The sequence below is a fragment of the Sminthopsis crassicaudata genome, chromosome 3, assembly GCF_048593235.1.
Source record: "Sminthopsis crassicaudata isolate SCR6 chromosome 3, ASM4859323v1, whole genome shotgun sequence".
Taxonomy (NCBI): Eukaryota; Metazoa; Chordata; class Mammalia; order Dasyuromorphia; family Dasyuridae; genus Sminthopsis; species Sminthopsis crassicaudata.
Window position 1 is genome coordinate 515,627,089 of NC_133619.1, and position 16,070 is coordinate 515,643,158.

Consider the following 16,070-nt stretch of genomic DNA (forward strand, 5'->3'; position numbering starts at 1 on the left):
ATTTGGAGGGTTGTCTCATGGGAAGAAGCCCCAGAGGGCAAAACTGGGAACCAGGGGAGGGAAGCTGGATCAAGATCTCAACTTGAGTTCTCCCAGAATGGAGCAGGCTCTACAGGAAGGCAGTGGGGGCCCCTCCTCGAAGACTTTCAGGCGAAGGCAGACATTTGCCAGGTAAGCTGTGGAGGGGGAGCTTTTTCAGGCTTGGAATATGTATCCAGTAAGGTCCCCCCAGATCAGTATTTCCATGATGAATTCTGCCATTAGATTTGTGTGAACCTGAACCAATCACTTTCCTGATCCAGCTCAGGTTCCTTAAGTGTAAGATGAAGTGGTTGTCCTAGACCAGAGATTTTTAACTTGGAGTTCATAAAGTTCAGAGAGAGATGCATGTATACATGTGCATACAATGTCTGGTTTAGTGCACTCACCTTTCCTGAGAAGTCAGGGACGACGTGACCACTTCCCTTTGGTGCTCTCACCCTTCCTGAGAAGGGTTGTGATCACCTGTGCTCTACTATTGTCCCTCTGGGCTAAAGGGTCTTCTACCTTATCCACTATCTGTGGCCCTCTACAGATGTGACCCCATTTAGGATTTTCTTGGCAAGGATACAGAGTGGTTGCCATTTCCTTCTCCAACTCCTTTTACAGATGAGGAAATAAGTGACTTGCCCAGGGTCACACAGCTAGTAAGTGCCTGGGGCTGGATTTAAACTCGGGTCCTCCTGATTCTAGGACTAGCACTCTTGTCTATCCATTGTGGCACCCTGCTGCTTTATATACACATATATGTACACACACATACATACATGTATATATAAAAATTTTCAATACGCTTGATTTCCTTTGTCATGTTATTTATTTAATTTAATACATCTAAAAACATAATTCTGAAAAATCCACAGACTGCCCATGACAGAACAAAAGGTAAAGAAGCTCTGGCCTAGGGCATTGGTGGACAACCTGGAATGACCCTGTGGTAGTAAAGATGTCACCAATACACAATTCTGGAGCCAGCGCAAATGCACCCAGCCAAGGGTCAGGTTTTCAAAATAAGCGTTTATGCCCTTGGAAACTAGCAACCCCTGCAAATTAGGGCTTGATTTATTATTCTGTTAACTGTTTAGACTTAAGAAACTAATGGGGGAAATAGTATTAATGCAAATTAAGTTCAAAGGTGTGTTGTATATATTTTGGGGGGAGATCCAATTGTTAAACACAGCAACACATTCCTCCCGTAAGTGACAGTATGGGATAGAGTTGGTAGATTATATAATTAATTTAAGAAGAAAACAGCAGCCAAGAGTTTAGAGACCAGGGTATTGTTCCCAGCTCTCTCTTACTGACTTACTGTACCACCTTAGACGAGGCAGATCCTCTCTTAAAGCCTGTTTCTTCATCTAGAAGATAAAGGGATTAGGCTAGATGATCTCTCTCTAAACCCCCTTCAGCCTCTGATGACTTCTGAACTTTCTGACTCACCCTAATCTTCTGGAGATTTTCCAGCTTCTCGGTGCTCCTCCTAGAAGACTACACCCACAACTGAGCACACATGATGGAATTTTTTTTTTTTTTCAATTCAGCTTACATTTTAAAAAATATTTTCCCTCATTTTTATTGAAGTTTTTTTTTTTTTTTTAATTTTCAAAACATATGAATGGGGGCAGCTAGGTGGTACAGTAGATAGAGCATCAGCCCTGAAGTCAGGAGGACCTGAGTTCAAATCTGTCTCAGACACTTCCTATCTGCAAGTCACTTGACCTCAATCGCCTCAGCAAAAACAAAACAAAACAAAAAAATGAATGGATAATTTTTCAACATTGACCCTTGAAAAACCTTGTGTTCCAAATTTTCCCACCCTTCCCTCCCACCCCCTTCCCTAGATGGCATGTAATCCAATATATGTTAAACATGGTAAAAATTATATGTTGAATCCAACATAGACATACACATTTATACAATTATTGTGCCACATAAGAAAAATCTGATCAAAAAGAAAAAAATGAGAAATAAAATAAAATTCAAGCAAGCAAAAACAAAGAGGGTGAGAGTGCTCTGTTGTGGTCCACACTCAGTTCCCACAGTCCTCGCTCCGGGTGCAGATGGCTTTCTTCATCACTGGCTGAATCATTTCACTATTGAAAAGAGCCACGTCCATCACCTGATGGAATTTAACAAAAGCAGCAGGTCTGTCATTGTCTCTGCTCTGGACAGTGTGACCATCCATGAAGCCTAAAATCCCATTTCATTTCCGAAGTTGTCCTATCACATACTAAGTCATGCTGAACTTTTGGTTTAAGAGCCCAGAATTTCCCCCAAGAAGAGCTATGCCTTTTTGTTCTAACTGGGACCCAATGGGGTCTCCTTGTGTAATGAGACTATTCACCTGAGACCCCAAATTAAACTGCCCACACCTGACTAATGAGAAGAGATGAGTTTCATCTGGGGTCCCTTTCCCAGTTTCAGGCCATGAAACACCTCTTATAAGGGGTTCAAGGAAGAATTCAAGGCACCCTTTAAGCTAGGTGTTTTCTTTGGTCTGGCGTAATAGTGACCATTAACATTGGAAAGCGGCACAGTACTGTGACAAATAAATAATCATCTTAGACTTCACTTGGGAGGATGCGTCCTCTCCCACTCTCACTCTCAGCTAGAGAAGCAACATCAAGAAACTGAAGACAAGTGGAGAAGAGCAGGCAAGACAGGGAAGAGGCTTGAATTCGTTTAACTGAAGAAATTGGGATTTGGAGAGAGAAGTACCATATTAATAGAAAGCAGACCACCATTTGCTCTCATTGGCCCCAGAGGATAGAACCAGGAGGATTGGGGAGAAGTTGTAAAGGGGCCAATTTAGATCCAATGTGAGAGGGAAAAAAATTAATGATATTTTAAGTGAAATAAGCTGCCTCAGGAAGTATAAGGAAGCCCCCCCCCCCCCAGATGTCTTCAGGCTTCTAGAAGTTATATGATCCTTTATCAGCCATGTTCAATTAGGAGTTCCTCTGTGAAATGGATTGATGACCCTTGAGACCCATTCCAAATTTAAAAAAAAACTGAATTCTGGATTGATTTTTGCCTGTGTGAACCAAGTCATATGACTTCTTTAAGGATGAGTCTGTAAAATGAAAGGACATCTCAAGCACCATTCAGTTCAAAATCCTAGTTTACACTGACTTAGCCTTTACTGTTCATTATTTTGCGAAGGAGAATGTTTAGTAGGAAGAAGAAGGACTAGAGTGGAAAGATATCTTAGAAGGGCTGTCATATGGAAGAAAGATGACTTATTCTGTCTGCCTCCAGATGGCAGACCCAGAAGCAAGGGTAGGGAACCGCATCAAGCCCTCAGTCATTTATTTCTTAGGTATGAGACCAGTGGGCAAGTCACTTAACTGCTGACTCACTTTAACCCTTAGCAAAATGGAGATAACATTAGTACTTACCTGCCACTTCCTTTGTTGTGAGGAGAAAATGAAGTGACATTTGTAAAGCATTTTGCAAGCCCTAGAACATAGAATGTAGTATCAGAGCTGGAAGGGGCTTTACAACATAAAACATGATCTCAAAAGTAGAAGGGACCTTAGGACATAGATTGTGCTGTCTGAGCTGCAGGGGGTCCTAGAATATAGAACATACTGTCAGAGCTGGAAGGAGCCTTAGAACATAGAGTTCAGAGTTTCTTCTGGCCAGAAGGCGGAGTAGGAGTTTTGCTTAGGGCAGGTAAGCATTCCTCTCGTCTCTAAAACCACACCTGGCAATAGTAATTCGGGGCTGGGCTTAAGCCTTTGGGTCAAGCTGCAGACAGTGTAATAGTCCAGAGGGAAAGTGGCCTGGCCTTGGAGTCAGAACACCTGGGCTGTGGCCCTGGTTCTGACCCTAAGGTTTACCTTGGGCAAAGTGCCCACGGGTGATGGGCCATAGGAAAAAACCCCAGACTATCTAGTCCAACTGCCTCATTTCACAAAAGAGGCAACTGAGGCCTAATGAAGGTAAATTAAGTCACCAAGGGAGTGGCAGAATAAGGGATGGCATTAGAACTAATGCCCCCTGTCATATATATACCATCCTTCCACTCTACCTCTTTCATTAAATAATTCATATCATGATTTTTCTATAGGGCTTTAAGGTTTACAGAGTCACAGAGACCTTGGAAGGTAACTGGGGAAGCCATTATTCCCATTTTGTAGAAAAGGAGAAAATAAATTATGACTTGTCAGGTTCCAGCACTAGTAAGTGTTAGGGCCAAGAGTTGCCCAGTCCATGTCAGCCCACCATATTGTCCTATCTGGTTGACCCGTGATGTAGTTCTGTGCCTCAGTTTTCACATCTGAAAAAAGGAAATGAAAAAATCTGCTCTTCAGCCTATGGGTAATATATCACCTCTCACTGCTGTGGACACAGCCTTAACTCTCACCCCATTCCTGCCCATCCTCCACTCTGCTGTCAAACTGACCCTCCTAAAAGGCCATGTCACTCTCCTGTTCTAGGACCTCCAGGCCTGATGTATCATCATCATCAGGGCTAACACGCTATGTACCAGGGCTCTTTTAAATTATTGATTTTTTATTTTATTTATTTAAATTACTGATCCAGCAGGTAGATACTGTGATCATTACCCCCAATTCACAGATGAGGAAACCGAGGCAAAGAGAGACTAAGTGATTTTCTCAGAGTCACACAGCTAGTAAATGTCTGAGGTGGAATTTGAACTCAGGTCTTCTGACTTCAAGTTTGGCTCCTATCCATTGCTTTACCTAGCTTAATGAAGCTTGTTGACTGGCTATGAAAAGACTGAATTCTAATCCTGCATCATCCTACCTTAATAAGTTTAAGGAAATAACTTTCTCATGGTCTCAGTTTCCTCCACTGTAAAATAGAATCTAGATAATTCTACAGATCCTTCTGGGTCTAAATTCTATGATTCCATGAGCCCATCTCAAAAGGCAAATACAGGGTGCTGTATAACCCTGTTCTGGTGCTTACAAGAGTTCAACAGAAATTCCAGGCACTATTCTAGGACTTAGGCCTACAGAGCATTCAAGAAGCTTTCATTTTATTAGGCATATAAAGTATGTTTAGTATGTAGGTAAATATAAATTATTCAAAGAGGGAAAAAGTATGACAATACCTGGGGACTGGGGGAACCTGGAGAAAGGAGGAAGCCAGCCCTATAGCCTTAAAGAAAGATAAGAATTCTAGAAAGTGAACTTGAAAGTGAAGAGTATTATAGGCACAGGGAACAGCTTGTGCAAAGACAGAAGAGGAGAGACAATGTCTACAGAATACATAAAGAAAATTAATAGGAAATATTACTAAAGGTAGGAGAGAATCAGATCATAGAGGGTTTTAAATGCCAGACTGAGGAATTACATTTTAGTTTAGAGGCCATAGGGGAGACTCTGAGGGATTCTGAGCACCTTTGAAAGACTTTTACTAGCTATGTGGAAAATATGAAGTTACGTGACAGTGAATAGATCATCAAGCCTAAAGTTAGGAAGACATCTTCATAAATACAAATCTAGCTTCAGATACTTATTAGCTGTATATAACCCTAGCAAGTCACTTCACCCTGTCTGCCTCAGTTTCCTCATCTGTAAAATGATCTAAAGAAGGAAATGGCAAATCATTTCAGTATGTTTGCCAATAAAACCCCAAATGGGGCCACAAAGAGTCAGTCAGGCACAACCAAGCAACATATGGAAAATGGATGGAAGAGAAGAAAGGCAACAATTCAATTCATCACAACTCAGCAATTTACTAATCGCTTAATGACCCACACACTACAAGAGGGACTGAGAATCTAGACAAGTAAGAGACAGAAACTGTCTCTTTCTGAATTCAAAAAGCTTATTGGAGACACCAGTTAGGAGACTGATAATCACTGAGCCACTGATAGGACATCTGTTGCTTTGAAGTGTGGAAGAGGCTGATAGGTCTGGATTAGAAGAATCCTAGAATCGGAAAAGTTAGGCTTTTAGAAACACTGAGGAACAGGGAGATCTGAAAATGAAAAATCTGAGAACATTAGCCTCATAGAATCATCAAATCTTAAATCATAGAATCTTGAAATAGTAGTCTCTAGAATCATAGATCCTCAGAATTATGCATTTGTAGAATTTTAGGATTTCAGAGTTGGAAAACACTTAATGGGAGTAGGAGTTGGAAGTGGGAAGGGACATTCCTTTCTTGTAGATGAGAAGTACTTATAGCAGAAGAACGAGCAGGCAAAGTGAAGTGAATGAAAGGGGGAAGGAAGGGAAAATGGCAGCATTAATTCAGTTCAATTTAACAAACATTTATCAAAAAGCCAGACTGGAAATAAAAATAAATGGTGCCCAGGTCCCATACTCTTGAAAGCACCAGAAAGGGATGTCTAGTTATATACACTACCAGGAGCTGTATGGTACTTTAATATTTGCCTTTGACATGAGCTCATGGAATCATAGTATTTAGACCCAAAACATCTCTAGAATTACCTAGAATCTATTTTACAGCAGAGGAAATAAGTCATTTTCTCAAATTCATAAAGGTAGGAAAACAAATGATTAAAATTGAGGCTCAATAAGGCGGGGTAATTCATCCCAATCAGCAGTTTTCTCATGCTGAAAAATCCTTGTCTTAGTATCCTTCTTATCTTGGAATATCTCTTCTTTCTGGAAGCCCCTTTCCAGCTTCCTTTTACGTTCATTTGCTGAGCTATCACCAGTCATCTTGCCTTGACTTGCCACTAGATTCCAATGACTATGGAGGAGAGGGTGAGGCTTGTGCAGCTCAATCTAATTCACAAGAAATCATTGGTCCTTTTGGGGAACAAGAAGTGAAAAATAATGTGTTTCTAGCTCAATTATGGGGTCAGGAATGAATAGAGTACCAGGCCTGGAGATAGAAAGAAAAGAGTTTAAATCCAATCCCAGACACTAATCTTGTGCAAGTCACCTAACCTCCTTGCCTCAGTTTCCTCATCTGTAAAATGAGCTGGAGAAGGAAATGGAAAACCACTCCAGTGGCTTTGCCAAGAAAACCCCAAAATGGCCATAAACCCTTGGACACTATTGAATGACCAAACATCTCCATTAGAATGTAAGTTTCTAGAAGGGTGCCCTTTTTTGGCTTGTATTCCTATTCCCATCATGAAACAAAGTTTGTAGCATATAGTAGGTTTTTAATAAATGTTTCTGACTTACTGTTTAGATAATTGAAAAAAATAAACTCAACATAATTTATAACAGCTCCAATAGTTTACAACAAAGTGCAGGTAACAAAAAAAAAACCTCATTATAAAAGGAAAAATCTTAAAAAGAGTGGAAAAGAATAAAGAAACTTCAGGAGGAAGGGATTGCTTTCACCTGGGTTAGGTAGGATGAGGCAGAGGTACTTAGTTGTGAAGGAAGAGTCGGGAAAGGCTGCTCAGAGGAAGTGGCCTCTTGAGTTAGATCACTGAAGAAGAGATGAATTTTAACATTTTGACAGGATCACACAGGATCATAGATTGAGAGTTTGAAGGGGCCTTAAGGACTATCCAATGCAATACTCTCATTTTAGAGATGAAGAAGCCAAGAGCCATAAAGCAGAAGTGATTTGCCTAAGGAGCAATGAGCAGAAATGAGCACTTTTTTCATAGAGATGGAGGGTGATTGTATATGTGTGGGGGTTTTATGTGTGTGTGTATGGGTGTGTTGGAGGAGTGAGGGAGGAAAAAAAGGGAGTTCAGTTCAAGTATAGGAGATAGAACATACAAAGACAGATAAAAGATAAAACAAGAAAAGGGCATGGAGAACATTTCAGTTTGGCTAGAGAATAGAATATATAAAAACATTATATTAGATGAGACTAGGCAGGTAGATTGAATAAGTCAAATTGTGGACAGACTCTCCTCCTTCCTCCCTTTGCTCCTGAACAGAGCCCATCTCTTTATCCTCAGCTCTTTCCCTTTTTTCCAAAGAGCTGTTCATTTGGTTAAGTCATGTCTGACTCTTCATGATCCCATTTGGGGTTTTCTTGGCAAAGATACTGGAGTGCTTTGCTATTTCCTTCTCCAGCTCATTTTACAAATGAGGAAACTGAGGCAAACAGAATTAAGTGACTTTCCCAGGATCACATAGTTAATAAATGTCTGAGGGCAGATTTCCTTGTGTTCCAAATTTTTCCCTCCTTCCCCCCACCTCTTCTAGATGGCAAATTATCCAATATATGTTAAACTATATGTTAAATCATATATATATGTGTGTGTGTGTGTGTGTGTGTGTGTGTGTGTGTATACACACATTTTAATATAACAATTTTGCTGCACAAGAAAAACCAGATCAAAAAGGAAAAAAAAAAAAACAGAAAGAAAACAAAATGCAAGCAAACAACAACAAAACGAGTGAAAATACTATGTTGTGAACCACAGTTCCCACAGTCTTCTCTCTGAGTTTAGATGGCTCTCTTCATTACAAGATCATTGGAACTGACATCAATAATCTCATCAATCTGTTGGAAAGAGTCACATTCATCGAACAATCCCCAGGTTTAGCTTCTGTTCACAATCAAAGTTTATTTTGTGACAAATCATTGTTCTAAACTCTAAGGAAATCACATCTTAAAAATGTGATCTTAAATCACAAAGTCTTGGAAACACAAAATTGTAGATGGTTATAATTGAATAACTTAACATCACAGAATCATAAAAATATATTATTTCTGGAAAGACTTCTAAGGAACACACCTGCAACATTCCTCATTTTAAAGAAGGGGATCAGAGGCCAAGGGAACTGAAATAGAGCTGACACATACATTGTTTAGAGGATATTGACTGGGATCCTTGACTGACTGGGGAGACTTTAATGGTGATCAGAGAAAAAGTGGGCTAGGTGTCTTCAAGTCGTTTCAATGTACTTGCTTATTCCCGTCTTCCTTCCATTCTCAAAATAAATAATCCATAGTTTTTCCAAAGACTAATTGTTTCCTCCTGAAGCCTCAATGACATCCCCTCTGTTCTCTCTGTAAACTTACTCTATGAATTATCTCTTCTTTCACACACATTTCAATCTCTCTGTGTGTCTGTCTTTCTGTCTCTCTCTTTCTTTGTCTCTCCATCCCCCTCTGTCTATCTGTCTCTGTTCCCCTCTATCTCTCTCTGTCTCTGTCTGTGTGTAGATGTCTCTGTCTATCTCTCTTTCCGAATCTGAATAGGTCTCTCTGTCTCTTTCTGTCTCTCTCTTTCTGTCCCCCTCTGTCATTCTGTCTGTCTCTGTTCCCCTCTATCTCTCTCTATCTCTGTCTGTGTGTGGGTGTCTGGATCTGTTTTTCTCTGTCTCTGTTTCTCTCTGTCTCTATCTCTGTCTCTCCATCCCCCTCTGTCTTTCTGTCTGTCTGTCTCTGTTCCCCTCTATCTTTCTATCTCTCTATGTGTAGGTGTCTCTATCTCTCTCTCTCTGAATCTGTATCTCTCTGTCCCCCTCTGTCATTGTTTCTGTCTCTGTTCCCCTGTATCTCTCTCTGTGTCTGTGTGTGTGGATGTCTGTCTCTGTTTCTCTCTGTCTCTGTTTCTCTCTGTCTCTATCTCTGTCTCTTGAGTGTTCTCATTCAAACTATAAATGTGTTCAGCTCCTAGCAGGGGTAGTTAATATTGAACATCTCCACCTAGTGGTATGCTGGTAAATGTTTAGCAATTGGGAAAAAAAAAAGTATGCATAGTACATTTTTAAGTTTAATTTGCATTAGTAACATTTTCTCCTAAAGTTTAAAACTAAGAACAAAACAATAAGTCAAACTGATTCATAGGATTCACTAATTTCCATGATGGAAACTTTTTTGCTGACAATTTAACTATCATCTCTTTTGAGTCAATTTAAATTGGTTCTTGCACACCTCTGCTTTAGTCGCTCATCATCTAGTCAATCAGCCAGTCAGCAAGCATGTATTAAGTGCCTATTAAGTGCCAAACGCTGTGCAAAACACTGGGAGTAAAAAAAAATTCAAAAAATCGTCCCAACTCCCAAGGAGTTCTATCATCATCTCCTTACAAAATTGATCTAAGGTCAATAATGACAAAATTTATGATTTATTTACTGTTTTACTATCTGATTCCTGACTATTCTGACTCCTAATTTTTCCTGATGTTTCCCCAAAACACGGATGTTCCCCCAAAGGTTCTGTCCTTGGACCTCTACATTCCCTTCCTTGGTGTTGACATCTCCTATCTTGGATTCAATGGTCAGTCTTATACAGTCTTATACAGGTGATGCTCATCATATGGAGCAGAAGGCACACCTGCACCTCAGATTCAGCTTGTCTAAAACTGAATTTATCATCTGAGCCCCAAACATACCCTCTCTCCTACCTCAGTTTCTCAGTTTCTAACAATGACACTGCCATCTCTCCAGCCGACTAACTTGTTATTTGAGATTCATTTCTGATTCTTCTCTGTCATCTTCCCTCCTTCCACTACGAAACACACACACAATCAGATATTTGCCACATCTTACTCGCTCCACTTCTAAAATTTCTCTCACCCCATCTTTACTCTCATCACCACCCTAATTCATCTCATCCTCCCTGGGTTATTGTAATCATCTCCAAAGGATTCTTGCTACCTTCAGTTTATCTACTTTATTTACTTTCCAATCTATCCTTCACATGCTCCCCAAGCATGTGAAAAGTGGGTCTACTTGACCCACTTTGATGATCACATTATTTCTCCATTAAAAACACTTCCTTGGCTGCTCATTACCTGCTGAAGGAAGGAATTGTTTTACAAGCACAATCATGAGTATAGTGTCTGCCAGATAGTAGGGCATTATTGATTTGAATAATTCAACTTTGATATTCAAGACCCTGCACAATCTTGGAATTTTGTATCACATGAAGTCGAGGACTGGAAATGCTCTCTAACCTGTGGGTAACTGGAACCACACAAAGCAGTTTAAAGGCAGAATTAGGACACAAGCAGAAGTTTAATTAATTTCAAAGGGAGGGTGTTTGCAAACAGGAAATCCCCCATCCTAAGAAAGAGGGCTCAACATTACTGATGCTGGGACCACTCATATACATGAAAGGGATTGGTCCACCACACAATCATTCTTAGATCTTGAGATAGTTCTTAGCATCACTTCATGTAAGTCTCTCTAGGCCTTTTAGAAATCATCCTGCTGATTGTTCCTTATATCTAGAACAATAATATTCCATAACATTCATAAACCATAACTTATTTAGCCATCCCCCAACTGATGGGCATCCACTCAGTTTCCAGTTTCTTACCACTACAAAAAGGGCTGCCACAAACATTTTTGCACTTGTGGGTCTTTTCCCCTGTTTTATGATCTCTTTGGGATACAAGCCCCGGAGAGACATCAAGCATTTCTTAAGTACAAATTATGTGCTAGATGTCCTACCAGGCACTGAAAATTCAAATGCAAAATTGAGATAATCCCTGTCCTCAGGGAACGTAATTACATTCTATTGAGCCAGAATCCACTTGCTTCCTGAAGATTTCCCTAAGTCCTTCCACAAGTTGAAAATGATATTTTTCCTACTAGAATTTCTCACGGCATCACGTCTGAGCCTTTATCTACAGCTGTCTCAGGAAGCACTGTTGGATAGTGGAAAGACTGCCAGACCTGGAGTCAGGAAATATTGTCTACGTGTATGAGCAAGACATTTCCCTTCCCAGGGCCTCAATCTCCTAATTTTAAAAATGAAAAAGTTGCACTGAATCATGTCTAAGGACTCTGCCAATTCTGTATCCTCCGAGACACAGAATATGTGTTTTTGGCCAAAGACCCGGTGTCTGTTACGGCTTCCAATGCTGCCACCTTGTGGTTGTGTATGGATTCCCCACCAGCCCATCAAGCCATAGAATTTTTGAGCTGAGAGGGAGCTTAGAGACCAAGCTTTTCATAATGATTAAAAGTATCTGTGACTTTATTAGTAGTGGGAACACTGACTACACCAGCATAGACTGAGACACACACAAGTCAGTACTAAAGGTGGGAGAGCTCCTAGGACACAGATCAGATCAAATGGATCTGGTAGAGGGGTGGAGAATTATACAGCTCAGCTAATGAATAGAGCAGATACGCTTTTTTAAAATTAAAACTTATTTTTAATTATCTATTTTTTCTTTATTTTTATTCTCCTCAGTTACATGTAAAAACTTTTTTTGTTAAACATGTACATTCATTTTTTAAATATGAATTTTTCATAGGAATCATGTTGGGAGAGAAAGATCAGAACAAAAAAGAAAAACACGACAAAAAAACTGATCAGATCTGGAGAGACCATTAGGACCCAGAATGTCGGAGTTGGAAAGACCTTTAGAGCATAAACTGTAAGAGCTAGAAGGGGCCCTAGAACCCAGACTGTCAGAACACACATACACAGACTTCTAAACTCTTTAAATAACTAGCATTTTAAAAATAATAACATTTTAGTGACTAGCATTTATGTAGTTTTATGGTTTGTGGGATGCTCTGCATCTATCTCATTTGATCTTCACAACAACCCTATGAAATAGATGCTATTATTATCCCATTTTGCACATGAAAAAACTAAAGCTCATTTGCCCAGTTGGTAAGTATCCCTTTCCAGCTCTGACAGCCTAAGCAACTTTCCTATCATCATACAACTAATAAGTAATAAATCTATTGTAATTGTAGACCCTTAGTTGCCAATGATCTCTTAATTATCAGATGGGATGATCTTTTCTCAGGCTTCATCTTTCTTGATTTCTCTCTCCTACATCCAACATTCTTAATCAACCTCTTTTCCTGAATTCTCTGTCTTTTCTGGACAATTATGACAATTTTCCTTTCTGCTTCTCTTCCTATCTGTCTAATCACTCCTCGGTTTTCTTTGCGTATCAAAATCCATGTTCTTCCAAGTGTGAATATTGTGTTCTCTCTCTGTCTCTCTGTCTCGGTGTCTCTGTCTGTTTCTCTCTCTGTCTTTGTCTCTCTGTCTCTGTGTCTCTGTCTCTGTCTCTCTCTGTCTCTCTGTTTGTCTCCTGTTTCTTACTGTCTCTCCCTGTGTGTCTCTTTCTGTGTCTATCTCTGTCTCTTTTTTTTCTCTCTGTTTCTTCCTGTGTGTCTCTATGTCTCTCTGTCTCTATCTCATTCTCTTTCTTTCTCTATGTGTCTCTTTCTATATGTCTCTGTCTTTCTCTGTGTGTGTCTCTCTGCCTCTCTGTCTCTCTTTGTCTCTGCATGTCTGTCTGTGTCTCTGTGTGGTTTCTCTGTTTCTCTTTTTCTCTGTCTTTCTTTGTCTCTGTCTTTCTCTGTCTCTTCTGGCTCTCCTCTTTTTCTGTCTCTCTTTGTCTCTGTCTCTCTCTGTGTTTATCTCTCTGTTTCTCTGTCTCTCTCTTTGTCTATGTCTTTCTCTGTCTCTCTCTGTCTCTGTCTCTCTGTGTCTCCCTCTCTCTTTCTCTTTTTCTGTCTCTCTCTGTCTCTCTTTGTCTCTGTTTGCATGTCTGTCTGTGTCTCTGTGTGTCTCTCTGTTTCTCTTTGTCTTTCTCCGTCTCTTTGTCTTTCCTCTTTTTCTGTCTCTCTTTGTCTCTGTCTCTGTTTGTGTCTCTCTCTGTTTCTCTTTTTCTCTGTCTGTCTCTCTCTTTGCCTATGTCTTTCTCTGTCTCTTCTGTGTGTCTCTGTCTCTCTCTGTCTCCCTCTCTCTTTCTCTTTTTCTGTCTCTCTCTGTCTCTTTGTCTCTCTTTGTCTCTGTCTGCATGTCTGTGTGTGTCTCTCTGTTTCTCTTTGTCCTTCTCCGTCTCTTTGTCTCTCCTCTTTTTCTCTCTCTTTGTCTCTCTCTGTCTCTGTGTCTCTCTCTGTTTCTCTTTTTCTCTGTCTGTCTCTCTCTTTGCCTATGTCTTTCTCTGTCTCTTCTGTGTGTGTCTCTGCCTCTCTCTGTCTCCCTCTCTCTTTTTCCCTCTCTGTCTCTGTTTGTATGTCTAGCTGTCTCTTCTCTGTGTGTGTCTCTCTGCCTCCCTTTATGTTTCTCTCTGTCTCTGCCTCTGTTTCTATTTCAGGAAATAATGTTTTTACTTTGTCCTGAATTCCATATTTACTAATCTCCAAAATTACTTTATATTTAGTTATATATTTAGCATAGATCTGTATATATATTTCATATATGTTTATACATATATACATCTTTTCCAATAGAATGTGAGCTTCTTGAGGACAGAGACTTGTGTATCTTTGTTTTTACAACTCTAGTACCTAGTGCAGTGTTCAGAAATATTATATGTAGACATTATTATATGTAGAGGAGAAAAGTTAGAGACAAAGATGAATAGTTATATACTCAAGGCCAATGGTCATGCAGTATTAGAGACAGGATTGGGTAAATCACCTTACTTTTCATAGCCTCAGTTTCTTCATCAATAAAAATCAAAATTAGTACCCGGCCTATTTCATAGAAGTAAGGAGGTGGGAACAAGCATTTATAAAGCACCTCATATATGCTCATAAAGCACCCCACCAGCCTTGGCTTCAGCACATACCAGATACTAGCACTGGGACCTCAGCTCAGTACCAAGTAAGCTGACAGACCCTTCTGGCCTCCAGCACCACCGCCTATCCCCTACCCCACCAACATAGCACCAGACACAAGGGATCTCTATGGGCTTCAGTGCAACATCAGTAAACAGCCAAGGCCTACAGTCTTCAGATGAAGAAATCGAAGCTGTCTTCATATAGGCATATGAAGAAGTGCTCTAAATCACTTTTGATTAGAGAAATGCAGATTAAAACAACTCTGAGGTATCACCTCACACATATCAAATTGGCTAAAATGATCTCATAAAAGGAAAATTATAAATATTGGAGAAGTGGGGAAAATGGGATTAAAGGATCCTTGGCTAGAGTTGTGAACTGATCCAACCGTTCTAAAGAGTAATTTGGAACTATGCCCAAAGGGCAATCAAACTTTGATCCAGCAAGACCACTAGTAGGCCTGTATCCCAAAGCCATCCTAGAGAAGGGGAAAGGACCAACATGTACAAAAATATTTATAGTATCTCTTTTAGTGGTGGCAAAATATTAGAAACTGAGGGAATGCCCATCAATTGAAGAATGAATAAGTCTGTGATATGTGAATGTACTGAAATACTATTATACAATAAGAAATGATCAGCGGGCAAATTTCAGAGAAACCTAGTGTGTGAGCCAACAATCCAGAATATGAGTTGTTTTCTAAACATCCCATGCAAGGGATGATGTTGAACTGGTATTCCCCATAAGCTTTACATTGTAGGGGGTGGTTTAATATGATTTGTTGTATGTCTGTACCTAATATGAGTTTTGTAGCTAATATGAGCTGTATGTATTTTGAATCTCTTAACTACTGGTGCCTGATATTTATCTAGGGTATAATATGAGAAATCAGTAATGCTCACTTTTTACTTTTAAGTGCATGCATCTGTGACATCATGTCTAAATAACTCATCTGATATTCTTATGAAATGTAAATCTACAGGATGATATATGCCTTTTGGCCTAGAAACCCAAGTAATTAGTACTTCGGGGAGCCCCATACCCTCCTTGGGTTTTCTGAGTTCAGATTTGCCACTGGAATTCCCTAGGTATTATAGAAATTGTAGAAATGTTGGGTGGCTTAAATTCTGACAGGGACACAGAGATGTATATCTTAGAAATGTTGTTCTGGACCTACAGTTAAACTCCCTGTATATTTCAGGAATACCTAAATAATTCTGGGCATCCAATATTGTTGAAAAGAGACAGCAGATTTTATGGCATTAGAACTGAGTTTCGATAGAGATTAGGTTAAAAAAAAAAAAAAAAGTGGCTTAGTTCCTCCATGGACATAATGCTAGTTTTCTTTGTTTTTGTTTTTGTTTTTGTTTTTACCTCATTTGGTACTTGACTGAGCCCTGAGCAGAAAATGGAAAAAAAAAAGTACAGTCTTTCTTAGTATTAGTGGGCTAATGCTTCTACAAAATCAACAAGCCAAGTGGATTTGGCCTCCAAAGACAGATGACTGTGCTTTCTGCCTCTATTTGGGAAGATATAAAATCTGTGTCATCTGGACTTTATTGAGACTCTTCAGGTATTGGGGAAGGCACAAGAAATGACAATCTTTGA